General features: G+C 36.5%; 1 long non-coding RNA gene across 1 annotated transcript; it reads left to right on the top strand.

Annotated features, from left to right (window-relative positions):
• The first annotated feature begins 205 nt into the window (after positions 1 to 205).
• Positions 206 to 1,592, top strand: LOC118755136. The gene is made up of 2 exons (XR_004994984.1): positions 206 to 560; positions 1,200 to 1,592. It is a non-coding gene; the product is annotated as an uncharacterized LOC118755136 (long non-coding RNA).
• Positions 1,593 to 12,225: the final 10,633 nt, after the last annotated feature.

Here is a 12,225-nt window from a genome sequence, read left to right as displayed (position 1 = left end):
TAAGCTTAAGTTGTTGTTATTTTCATTGAGCTTTGGCCGCATTGCATTCATACTAGCACCCATGCTCATGTGCATGAGTGTACTTTACATTTGTATTGAAAATCAAGTGTCTGTTTTTATTTAGTTTGCGTGTCTATTTTGATTTTTTGTTTTCGGTCTGAAACCGCTTTGCGGCTTTTCAAGTGGGGCTTCGACACTTCAATAACGTCAATTAACGAGTGACTTCTGCTGCTTGGTTACAGCTGTTCGGTTTGTTCAGTTGACATTCGAGCGGTAATCAAAGCTGACGATATCGCTTAAGTTTTAGTGAGTACAAAGTGAATAAATATTAAAGTCGATTGAGGTTTCTTCTCGGAGCGATTCTACACGTATTTTTTTTGGGGTTTTTGTTTCCCTTGCCGCCTAACTCAGTTCTGCGCTTCTTTGTTGCCATTGGAGAGCGTGGTTATGCCAACAGCTGATGGATAGTCGCTTCAGTTTTCACTTTCTGCTAATTTATGCTAATTGGCGTTTTTGTTAGCCGGAACACGTTTCGATTACTTTGGACAAAACAGTGGCGTGTGAGCATAATTTTCATTTCTTCTTGCCTTGCTGTGGTTATGAGCGAGTTCCATATACGTACATATGTATAAGCGCATACATACATAGAAACGCTTATCTTATCGCCTGCACCAGATAAATTACGAATCATAAATTTTGTGTTCGAATGTCATTGCGACATTGTTGACTGAAATTGTTTTAAATAAATAAAAAATTGAAGAGAAAAAACGAATTATAACAGCGCTTATCAGTATTCGTATGACTTTTTATTATACTTATGTGCACCAAAGCGTTTCAAAAGTGAATATATTTCTGTGAAACGAGGCGTATTTTCTGCACTCCTCAATAAAAAATACGAGAAAAATAAAAAAATAAGAAAAATAAACAAATAAGAAAAATAAACAAATACAAAATTTAAGTTAGTCACAATACTTCAAAAATACATACATATGTACGTATATAGCATTCGCTATCGACTGCTATAGTGACTGTCGTTAAGTACTCATGACTGACTGAGTTCGCCATTTGTCTTCGCATATCGCACTCAACGAATTAACAAACAAGCCAGTCGTACTTTGAAGCCGGGCACTTAACGAACTGTCGATGTGAAGTCGAGTTGAATTACTTACTTAGTTGAATTAATTGCAATGTGTTTACAGTGTATAAGTAATACAGGTTTCTAGAAAATTTATATTTTGTGCTTAAAAACAGACATACATTATTAATAAACAAATTGGCCCGAAGTAAGAGTTGCATAATTTATTGTTAATTTAAATCGCCAAAATGCGCCTCCCATCATGCTTTGAAAGTGCTAAAAAACCGCAGCTGCTCAAAAAATTGCCAAAAATCAAAATGTGTGATGAATTCGCCATAAAACCGATATTCATTCGCAAGCAACCTAAATTTCCGACGCGTGAGCGCCACATGGCTATCCGTCGCAAAAAATCGACGATGACACCAATGCGTGATGGATATCAAAATCTGAATAGCCTCAACACCAGACAACAGCTTTGCCAAAACAAAACAAAAGAAAATAATAAAAACATAACAAGGTAAGTTGCGCCGCCATCACGCGCTCTCTCGCTCTTAGTTTTATTTATTTTTTATTTTTTTGTTTTTGCCAAGTGTTGCATTACCGCTATTGAATAATATACTAAAATATAAGTATTTAAGGAGGTCAATGCTGTGGTAGTAACTACAAAGATAATTTGATGTTTTGTAGACTGCAAGTTTTCAAATTACATACGCGGGCAGCTCCACACACTTGGCGTTTAAGAACGAAGTAACGAATTATTTTCGCCAAACCCGGCGCGCTTGTTTTTTTCCAAATATAGGTTAGCAATTGCCACCAGGACATGTATGGAGAGTCCCATACCTTCAATCGGTAACATAAGTACGTAGTTCTGCCTTGTAAGTGCTCTCTCTGAGTAAGTGTGGCGCGGAAAATATTCATTTAAATGGTGTACCTTTTTTTCTGCGTCTTCTTCATCCACTTCTTTGGCGCTGCAGTCCGAGGTTGAGGCCGAAACCAAAGAACTTCGCCAATTTCCTCCCTCTCCTTTTCGGAGTTACACCAGTTCATCTTAGCTTTTATTCATCCATGGATGGGTGAGCCTACGACAGCTCCCAGCTACCGCAAGCGGGGGCTCTTAATAAGCTTAACTTATTTGACCCCATTTTGGCAGCGGATTCCAGATCTAATCCGCTGGGCAGGACATTCGCAGATAATATACTTCACTGTCTCCTTATTCATTCTGCCGATGTCCCGTTAGAACACTCACCAGTAGCCTAGGATCCTCCCTCTTGAGGGATAAGAGAAACTTCGTGAGCTTTATGGCATACGCTCTGCTCATAATCCTGCTCACCTGCAGCCTTGTGTTTTGGTCCACACTTTCTATGCCTTCCGGACCGTGGACAAGTCCAGCTACCGTTTAATAGCTTGGAGGAAAATCGGCATTTCCTCTGTCGGTTTAGTTTCCGATAGAGCGCTTTCTTTGGCAAGCTTGTCGGCCCCATTGTTGCCCACGGCGCCGCTGTGCCCCGTAACCCTGTACAGAAGTACGTCAATACAATTATGTAGCAAATCCAGATCTGGCCTGCTCTACACCACACTTTTGAGGAAGTGCTGTGCATTGGAGTGCCTTTATTGCAACCTGACTGTCATTGCAGAGTTTAACTTGTTTAATTACTAGGTTCCTGCTAAGTAGCTCTTTATGGCCAATACTTCCGCTTGGAAGATGCTGCAGTAGTTCGGCAGCTTATAGGACTTGTTGAGTCCAAGCACCGAGCAGGTGACTGCCGCCCCAACGCCATCCACCATCTTCGACCCGTTTGTGTACACATTCACCGGGCCAGCACTCCTTATGCTCTCAAACCAGCCTTTGGTCTCTATAGCGGCTTCAAAGTTAATCCCAAAGAGCAGGTCCGGGATCATATGGTTAATTCATCACGAGTAATTTTATTCACATAATGCTGCTGTGCCCGTAGGACATGCACACAAACTGCCCCCCCCGGCGCATAAAGCCTGTTGGCAGTCTTTGATTTTATATTCTTAGCCAATAGTTTCGTCGGATTTCTCATCTTCATGAGACATCGTCCGCGTTTCTGATTGTATAAAAGCACGGACATGACGGAATATTGGGAGAGCGTGAGCTTTGTACACTCAGGTAAGGCTCTGATTTTCGAATGACAGATTGTAATATGCGTTCCAGCCTTAGTTTGAAGAGGTTGGATGAGAGTGATTCGACTGGTCTAAAACCTCAGTTGGTCTCAAACGCTAGGGAGTGGTCCTTCCTAATTCAAACGGAGCTGAATTTTGTGTCCAACGTCACTCTATATAGCCGTATTAGTCCTTTAAACATGGTCGCGTATAGGCAACTTTTTTTCCCTCTTATTGAATGGTTAAAAAGGTGGTATTTTCCACCTGGTAAATAATGGACTCGTCAGGTCTGAACCATATAAGTTATGTTGAAAAGGCTTATCCCGCCGTATCTAATAGTCCCTCCTTCGCTTTATCTGTCAGGCTGGAAAAAACGCATGACCTCAGGTGTTTGACTAGATTCAAGACAAAAATTGGTAAATTTATTTCTCCTAATCTTCATGGCGGTAGCTTCTGCAAAGAGGCTCGGTGGTTTTCTCCTTCGGTTGACCATTGGTGTGGTAGCCTTCGATGACGCCGACAAGAGGTTTTCTTGTTTTTTCTTTTTAAATTGAATGCATCTGCCTCCTCTATAGCTTAAAGCTCTATTCTGAAGACAACACAGTTCTTTGGCAGACGATAAAACTGGCATCCATAGATCTTCCAAGCAATGACTTTTCATCTGTCTTTTGGTATACCAACTGTATGAATTGAAGGGGTTAGAATCAAAAGGATCTAAGTAGATCTTAAATTTTTTTAAGATAATTAAGGTTAAAGTTGTAACCATGGGTAATTCCGTAATTTTTTTGGCGCTAGCTCAATAACGCCAGCGCCACCTGTGGTGTCAGTACACTAACCCAGCGCAATAGCGCAATGTACTGAATTGAACACGGCGCCATCTGAGTGTCACCACAGTACCCATCGTCATACAGTGCAGTACACCATACAGTGGTGTCATGTCTATTATTTCTATAAGCGCTGAGCAACGCTTGTCCGCAAACTGAATTTAATTGCTAGGAATGTTGTAAATGCCACGATATTCTATCGTTCTTGAGTAAAAGCTTTAAATTTGCGTTCTCAACACTCAAAAACAAAAACAAAGTACGTGTAAAATACTATATTTAACTAAACAAATATGGGTATAACTTATATTTTTAAAAAATGTCACTTAGAAGATCAAACTTTGACTGCGTTTTCACAAAAAAAATTTTAATTTTGAAATAATTCTGTATAAATATTATTATACTCGTAGTCAGTCATGCCGTACTGACCGTCCATTTTGCCATAACGATATTTATATTTATGAGTTTAAAAAGTTCACCCTTTATATGTATATAACCAATTAAGCCATGTTGGATTTTGCATTGATTTGTCACTCCCTTTTTTTGTTTTCTTTAATTTATTTATTTTGGTTGTTAATTTGAAGCAACTTGGACTTTATTAATTTCTTGCTCACTCTACTCTCTCAATTGTTGTGCGTTTATGCGCGTATGAGTAAATGCACATTAGGGTGGTCCTAAATTGCATGTGAAAAAGTAAAGTCGGAATTTTTATATAAATAAATCGAAAAAAATATACCCATATTTTTTTCTTTTGAATTCAAAAAATATTTAGAGGTCGCTCAAATCACCCAAAGTTTTCCATGTATTTTATATGGGAAAGGAACAACTTTTCATAGAAATGGTATGGAATTCTTAAAAATCCATATTTTTCTATCGCAAAACTCTGCTTATCTGTAGGAGATTCCCAATAATAATACCCAATTGTTTATTTAACCATTTTTTTAATCGCAACTATAATTAATAGGTCCGCCAAAAATCCGCAAAGCCCCCGAAAAATGCAAAAGGGGGACCAATAAAAAATAGTTAGTGTTAAAAAATTGTTAAATAAACAATTGGGTACTATTATTGAAAGTCTCCTGAAGAGAACAAGAGTTTTCCGATCGAAAAATATTGATTTTCAAGAATTACTATACTAATTTCTACTACTACTAATTTCAAGAATTTACTATACTATTTCTACGAAAAGTTTTTTTTTCATATAAAAATACATTGAAAACTTTGAGCGCTTTGAGCGACCTCTAAACATTTTTTGATTTCAAAATAAAAAAGTAGGGGTATAATTCTTCGATCCTAGTGGGTGAGAGCATTACAATTCCGACTTTACTGTTTTTAACCCACCCTAATGCACATACATACATACATATGTACTATTGTAGTTTCCACATTTGCTTAAGGTCTCCTAATTTAACAAATTCGTTGCAGTGAATTGTTAAATAGCGTGCAAAAATAAACACTGGGCGAAAATAATAAATTTTATTAGATTTTAATGAAATTTAGTTTGCACTCTCTATTTTATTAGAAATCCCTAATTATGAAATATGAAGAAGGTTGGATCACTATAACGTCGACACCACACAAAAAATGTGAAGGAATTTTGGTTAATTTTTGTTTTCTGCTTTCCACTCTCAAAAAAGCGAAGGTTAAAAAAGGTGAAAATCAAAAAATTTGGAAAATCGACAATTCTATGTTTTTCCAAAATCGCACGAAAAGATCCAATTATATGCTCGAAAACTTTACGAAATTCCCAACATCATACATCTAAAATCAAGACCTGAGGAACCGGAACTCACATTTAATCTTAGCACTTACATTTCCAAGTCAATTTTTTGATAAAAACAATAGAGAAATACCAAATTAGTGATAAATACCTTCACACGAATAATCCATAAAGAATTGATTACAGTGGGTATCGCGCCTTTTCGGTTTTTTTTTTTTGGAAATGTACCTTTTGTAGAGAGGAGGGGTGAGTAAATGATGGGAAATTTTGTATTTGTGACTTTTACTTTTCTTTCTCTAAGTTCAACTGGTTTTTTTTTTAATCAACTGTCACCCCGACTTTTTCCACTTGCCTCTGTATAGTCGAAACACTGTGGGCCGTGCTGAAATTACTAAATTTTTGGCTTTTAAATTCAATAATATCTATTTATACATTCATACTGTACATTTACTAGGCTTTGCGCCTACTTGGTTCAGCGCTTTGATTTCAATTGGAACAAAAAAAGGAAATAAATTATATCACAGAAAATAATAAATAGTATTTAAAAAAGTGTCTTATTGACTCGACTTTCCAAAAAAAAAATTAAATTTAAATTTAAATTAATTAAACAAAATTAAGATAAAAATGAAAAAACCGACCCCGCTCCACCTAACGGAAAATTTTTTTGTAGTGTTACACACAAGTGATATATAATTAAAGCTTATAAAAAGGTCAAAAATCGTCGGTACTTTGAAGCCACTTGAAAATTGAATTGGCTACAATGCTGCGTAATCGAAGGTTTTTTTTAAGTGTCAATAACTTATGCACTGCCGGGCACTTGAATAGGGACAGCTTTTGTTGATTGTTTTTTTAAAACAACTTCCCGACAAGCTAGAGACTTGAAACTTCAAAGATAGCTCAGAACCCGATGAGAATGTGATCTGCTAGGTGGCGCAAGAGTCGAGATATTTGTTTAGGCTACCGACCTAAATGTTATGAACCGTCCTAATACACAGTAACTCTTATATACTTGTCACACACTCACGCACATGAGCTATGGCTGATTTCGCGCCGTTAGAAATTCTACCCCGCCCTACAATAACTGAGCTGAGGGGAAACCAGACGAAAGCCTATTGTCTGGCGGACGCAAAAGATCAAATCCTTTTTTTCATGACTGACTTCTTGGAAGGCCTGCGACCGAGGATTCTTGGTTTCCTCCATCGCAAACTTTGGTCTTTCGAGCCGTAGTAATTAATAATTATCGATAATTCGAAAGTACACTGCGTGCGTAGTATGAAGTAGATGTTAGACGTGGCAAGTGCAAGGCCTTTCCGAACTTCCGAACTTAAGACTTTGCAAAAGTCATTGCAGGAGCAATTACACCTTGCTAGTAAAGTAATTTTCGAAAACACATTTATTTCCGAAAATCTAACTTTCCGATACCCTTTTTTGGTCTGCTTACCCAGTGAATGCAGAAAGTTCAACTATGAACTATGTTACCAGACATTAAAAATGCTGAAATGCGCACAAAATAGCCGGAATATGTGCCGCATTTTCAGAACGAAATTTGCCTTTTAAGGACAGATGCATTTCAGAACCTACTTGAAAACAACGGCCCTATTGTCGAATGCTTTAATATCTGCGTAAATATTTAGTTCATATCAGGAGAATAAATTAAGTACAAGTATCTTTTTATAATTTTATACAAATTCGCCAAAAATCGCGTCCCACAGCAAAACTCGATTGGTTTGGCAGCACTTTCGATTTCGTATTTCGACAGCAAAATGTCCCTAAAACTACTTTTTGATAGGCTTGGTGAAAGGAGTTCTCCCGTACCAGCTAGTTCGAAGAGCTATAGGTATATTTCACGCAGCACAAGCGTATTTACTCTGATTACATAATAAAAAGGTTTGGCGCGAACATTGATATAGTCTATTGATAAACAAAATCCATATCTATCAATTTTAATGAGCACACATTTTTTTGTGTTGGACTAAAATATTATTTATTTGTAGAGTTTTTAAATATATGGGTAGCATGCAATGCGGCATTTAATTTAAGTGATTAGTTATTCTAAAATATTTTATATCTCTTTCTACTTTCTTAATACAGAGTATGTGTGTGTATTTAAAAGTGGGTCAATTAATTAGATTAAATCATCCACTCTTGATGAGTTTCAGTTCCGTACCGAGCTCAAAGTAGTCCAAAGAAGCACTTGCGTGCAGAAATTATTCTTAGCTTGCTCTCCAGGCTAGCATTGCAGGTGCTGTTTATGCTGGATCCTCGGTTGACGAACTCCGTTATTACTTCAAAGTTATAACAGTGACGCATGTCCCTATACGCGAAGACACTTTGTGTCTTGCCAAGATGTTCTTTGTCCGGTTTTTCTTCTCCTTTAGACTAACGACTTTTAATTTCAATTCAAAATGTAAAATACAAGAATCAAAATCGGCTTTGAAATCATTTGATTGCTAATTCATTTTGTGATAAAATTTTTGGGCGACTTTACTGCTTGTCAGCATTTCAAAGTCTTCTCACTTACGTCTTTCTTGCTCTTGGAAACTGATCTCTAATGTATATTGTTCTCTCGGTTACACTCTATAGTCGCAATAGGGTGATTGGTAAGCTGCTTTTATCTCTGCAAGGCTGGTACATATGAGCCAACCACCTTATCCGCACTGGTGGGAAGAAATAGACAGACTGCTTATTTATTTATAACCGAACGTTGAAGAGTTGCTCAAAGATTGGGGGTACAGTGCCCAATTTCTAGCTGACTGTTCGGATCGGAGTGGATATTGGCTACACCCGAGGACATCAAGTACGCTTGAACCGTAACTTTGCCTATCTCAACGTGATCAATTTGATTCTTTGCTCTCTGATCAGAGGACACCCAAGTGGCATTGTGAATCTGTCGGACAGAGTCTGTTATAGATTTCCCATGTTAGCGATTTAAAATTTTGAACAGAAAACAGTATTTTTAATAAAACTTTTTAATCACATTAGTTTGAAGTATTGCACAATGGGTAAAACGATCTCCTTTTCCTTGCGAAATTAAAGAGCGCTTCAAAATCATACGATTTAAAACAAAAACCTTAAGAATTTCGCTTTTAGTAGCGAAATGTGGCAATACTCACTAGACTAACATACAACTTTTAACCAATTAGTCTCGCAAAGTGTCAAGTTCAAGCGACATGATCGCGAATTAGCATAATAAGGAAACACGTAAATCATAAAGCTAAACGAATGCAAAATAATAAAATGAAAACAATAACAAACAAACATATACACGCACATTAATCATGGTCTATGTGGACATAAAAATTATATTGGCCTGTTCAGTTGCTCATTAAATTCTGTCGTTGACTGGTTGCCTCTGTTTCGGTTGTTATAATTTATTGGAAAACGTAATATTTGCTCATGTTGATTTTCCACCGCATGAAAAAAATAAATAAAAAATGTTGAAAAATCATTCATAAAATCAAAGGAAAATAAAATGGCAAAATTCTCACAAATAAGCTACAAACAACAATTCGCGAAGCAAGACTTGCGGAGGAAATCCAATGTATTTACACGTAAATATGTATGCATTTATGTGCATATGTATATGTAGCATGTATGTATGTACATAAATACTTACTCAGATGACTATAAAAAAAAATCCGTTTACCATTTTGCCCATAAATAAAATTACAGCTCGTAAATTTTCATATTCTGCTGTTGTTGCCACTACTGTATTTAAATAGGCCTTAGCCACATTAAATTGGCGAATAGCAAAGAAAACATTGGCATATTCGCATATACATTCATATTTACATTAGACTGAGTCCAAAAGTATTTTTGCGAGGTAATCTCGAAAAAAAAATTTAGTCGACATCGATATACTTTATGATCCGGCTGTAAATGCCAAAGATATAACAAAAATGAAACTGCCTCCATGAGACAAAAAAAATTTAAATATTATACTCTAATATCCGACTGCAAACGACAAAGATATGGGCAAAAATACATTCGTCAAAAAAATCAAGATTTCGAATCGAAATACTTCCTCCGCAAAAGTTGAATGATTTTTGGCGAGCTATAATTTACTGACATTAGGATGGGACGAAAGGGTGGTAGGAACAGAGATCTGGTGGGTAAGTACTAGAACGTGGTACTTGAGGTCAATGAACTTCCGAACAAAAGCGTCGATATACATATCGCACTTTACGATCCGGCTGGTATATGCCGAAGGGCTGATGTAAAAGGCGACCCCTACTTTTTTCGAAATTGCCTTTAAAAATATATTTCAGATTCGAAGGCGTAGGTGAACATTTTTTCTAGGTATGGCCTAATGTGCATAGAATTTACATATGTATGTATGTATGTGCGACAGGTTTTTTATATACATACTTGCACATATGTACATATGTATGTATGTAGGTGTATTTGAATGAAATACTCATAGCTGATTTTAAAAACATTAAAACATACACGCATATGTATCTATCAATTAAATAAAAATATAAACATTTAAAATTCTGTGAACAATAAAATTTAATTAAGCAAAAATTAAAATGCACCCACCATTAATATCTGTTATGACTGGCTGGTAGACTATTTTTAACCATGTACCGTTTGACTGCCGTCTGAACTGTAGTCTGTTGGTTATTAAAATTTATGAACCGCATAGAGAAGCAAAGAAAATGATGCATCGTCCTCGTCTTTATTGCTCTGAAAGGTAATAAAGATAAAGAGTTTTTTGCACTGACGCAAATGCATGCGCCCATAATGTATTTAAATAAAAATCAGTTATTTTTCTGTTTTTTTTTTAGAAATTTAAAATGGTAAATGCACATATGTAGATATACACAAATGTACGTCATATAAAAACAATAGAGTTTTTTCCTATACATTTTCTTCCAGTTATTGCAAAAGAAAAAGTCTTACCTCAAATTAAAGGAAAAATGCATAATAAAATGTGTAAGCATGCAGCAGATCGCACAGAACGCATGATTCGGGGGTGAAATTCGATGGGCTGTTTTCTGTCCCGGATGAGAGATTCCAGAGCGACAAAAAGTTACGAAGCGTAACCATACTCAGGCCTGCCGAATTCAATGAAACCGTGTCATTTTTACACCCGAGCGCACTTGTTCACAAGGATGTTATAATTTTGTTCGCCTAAAAGTAAAAACGAATCGAGATACATAGATAAAGACAAATGTTTACATGAATGCTCAGAATGAAAAGAGAAATTGATTAAGCCATGTCTATCTGTCCGTCCGTCCGACCGAGTACACGACAACTCGATAAAAAAGTGAGATATGTCAACGACATTTGGTAAGCAGGTTGTCCTTTATCAAAGGTAAGTTGGTATTGAAAATGGGAAACATCGGACAATAATCATGCCCACCCCCCATATAACCGTAATTTCGAAAAATGCAAAAACTACGATATTTCCGCAAATAATGGATCCAAATTGTTGAAAGTTGGAATGTGAAGTTGATTTTTGGCATAAAATAAAACAGTTGAGAAATTTGTATAAAGTGGGCGTGGCATCGCCCACTTATGATAAAATGCTCTATCTCCGTAGTCCCTTTACCAATCCCCTCGAAACCCGGTGCGAATATTGCTTAGAGTCTCACTAAGAAACCCGTTGACAGTCAAGAACCACGCCCACCCCCCTCATAATGGTAATTTACTGAAATACGAAAACTGCGATAATTATGTAACTACTATTTCAATAGCTAAAGATGGCAATTTAAAAAAAAATCTCTTAACAAGAACAAGATTATAGATTTTTTGGAAAATAGGTGTGGCACCAATTACTTCAATATATTATAGCATATTATCGAAACTGTTCGATATGGGAAAAACACTCTTGCTTAAGGCCTGTATGCAGCTCTCAAGAAAAGCAAAAACTCCATATAAAATGACGTACAAGAAATGGCTAAGAAATTTTCTTGAGTCAAATTTCCTTAAGGCAGTACGCAGTTCTTAAGAAATTTACTACGCTTTCTACTACGGTTTTCTAAAGTTTTTTGTGAAAAAAGAGCACAAGGCAACCCAGGTTTCTTGAGGAAAGAGTGAGGCAACAGGCTGTGAGGTATCAAAAATGTCAAAATTCCTTGGACACACACGCGAAATAATGGCAATTTTTTCTTGACCGTTTTCTTGAGAGCTGCATACAGGGCTTTATCATGCAGTTTACTGATAGGTGAAAAAACGATATTGTTGAGCTCGAATATGCTAACTCCAAAGATTTAATGTATACATGCAAAACATACATAAGAGTTAAGGTTCATGCGTTCGCAAGGGTTAATGCTTTGACACCACACAGGAGGTAATAGCAAACGTTTTTTTGACATTTGCTATTCACTCCTTCGTTTTCTTTGTTTTTCGATATATATTTTTGCTACTGCTTGCATACTCGTTCGCCCCGCTTATATTTCCTGTAAAATCCATTAAAAGTTAATTAAATGAATTGGTTAATCGCATAAACCGCGTCTTTCATTTGGAAACCCCGCTGCATA

Source organism: Rhagoletis pomonella, unplaced genomic scaffold (genome assembly GCF_013731165.1).
Source record: "Rhagoletis pomonella isolate Grant_MI unplaced genomic scaffold, Rhpom_1.0 Rhpom_scaffold_05444, whole genome shotgun sequence".
In the NCBI taxonomy this organism is placed as follows: Eukaryota; Metazoa; Arthropoda; class Insecta; order Diptera; family Tephritidae; genus Rhagoletis; species Rhagoletis pomonella.
This window is presented reverse-complemented; position numbering and strand designations above follow the sequence as displayed.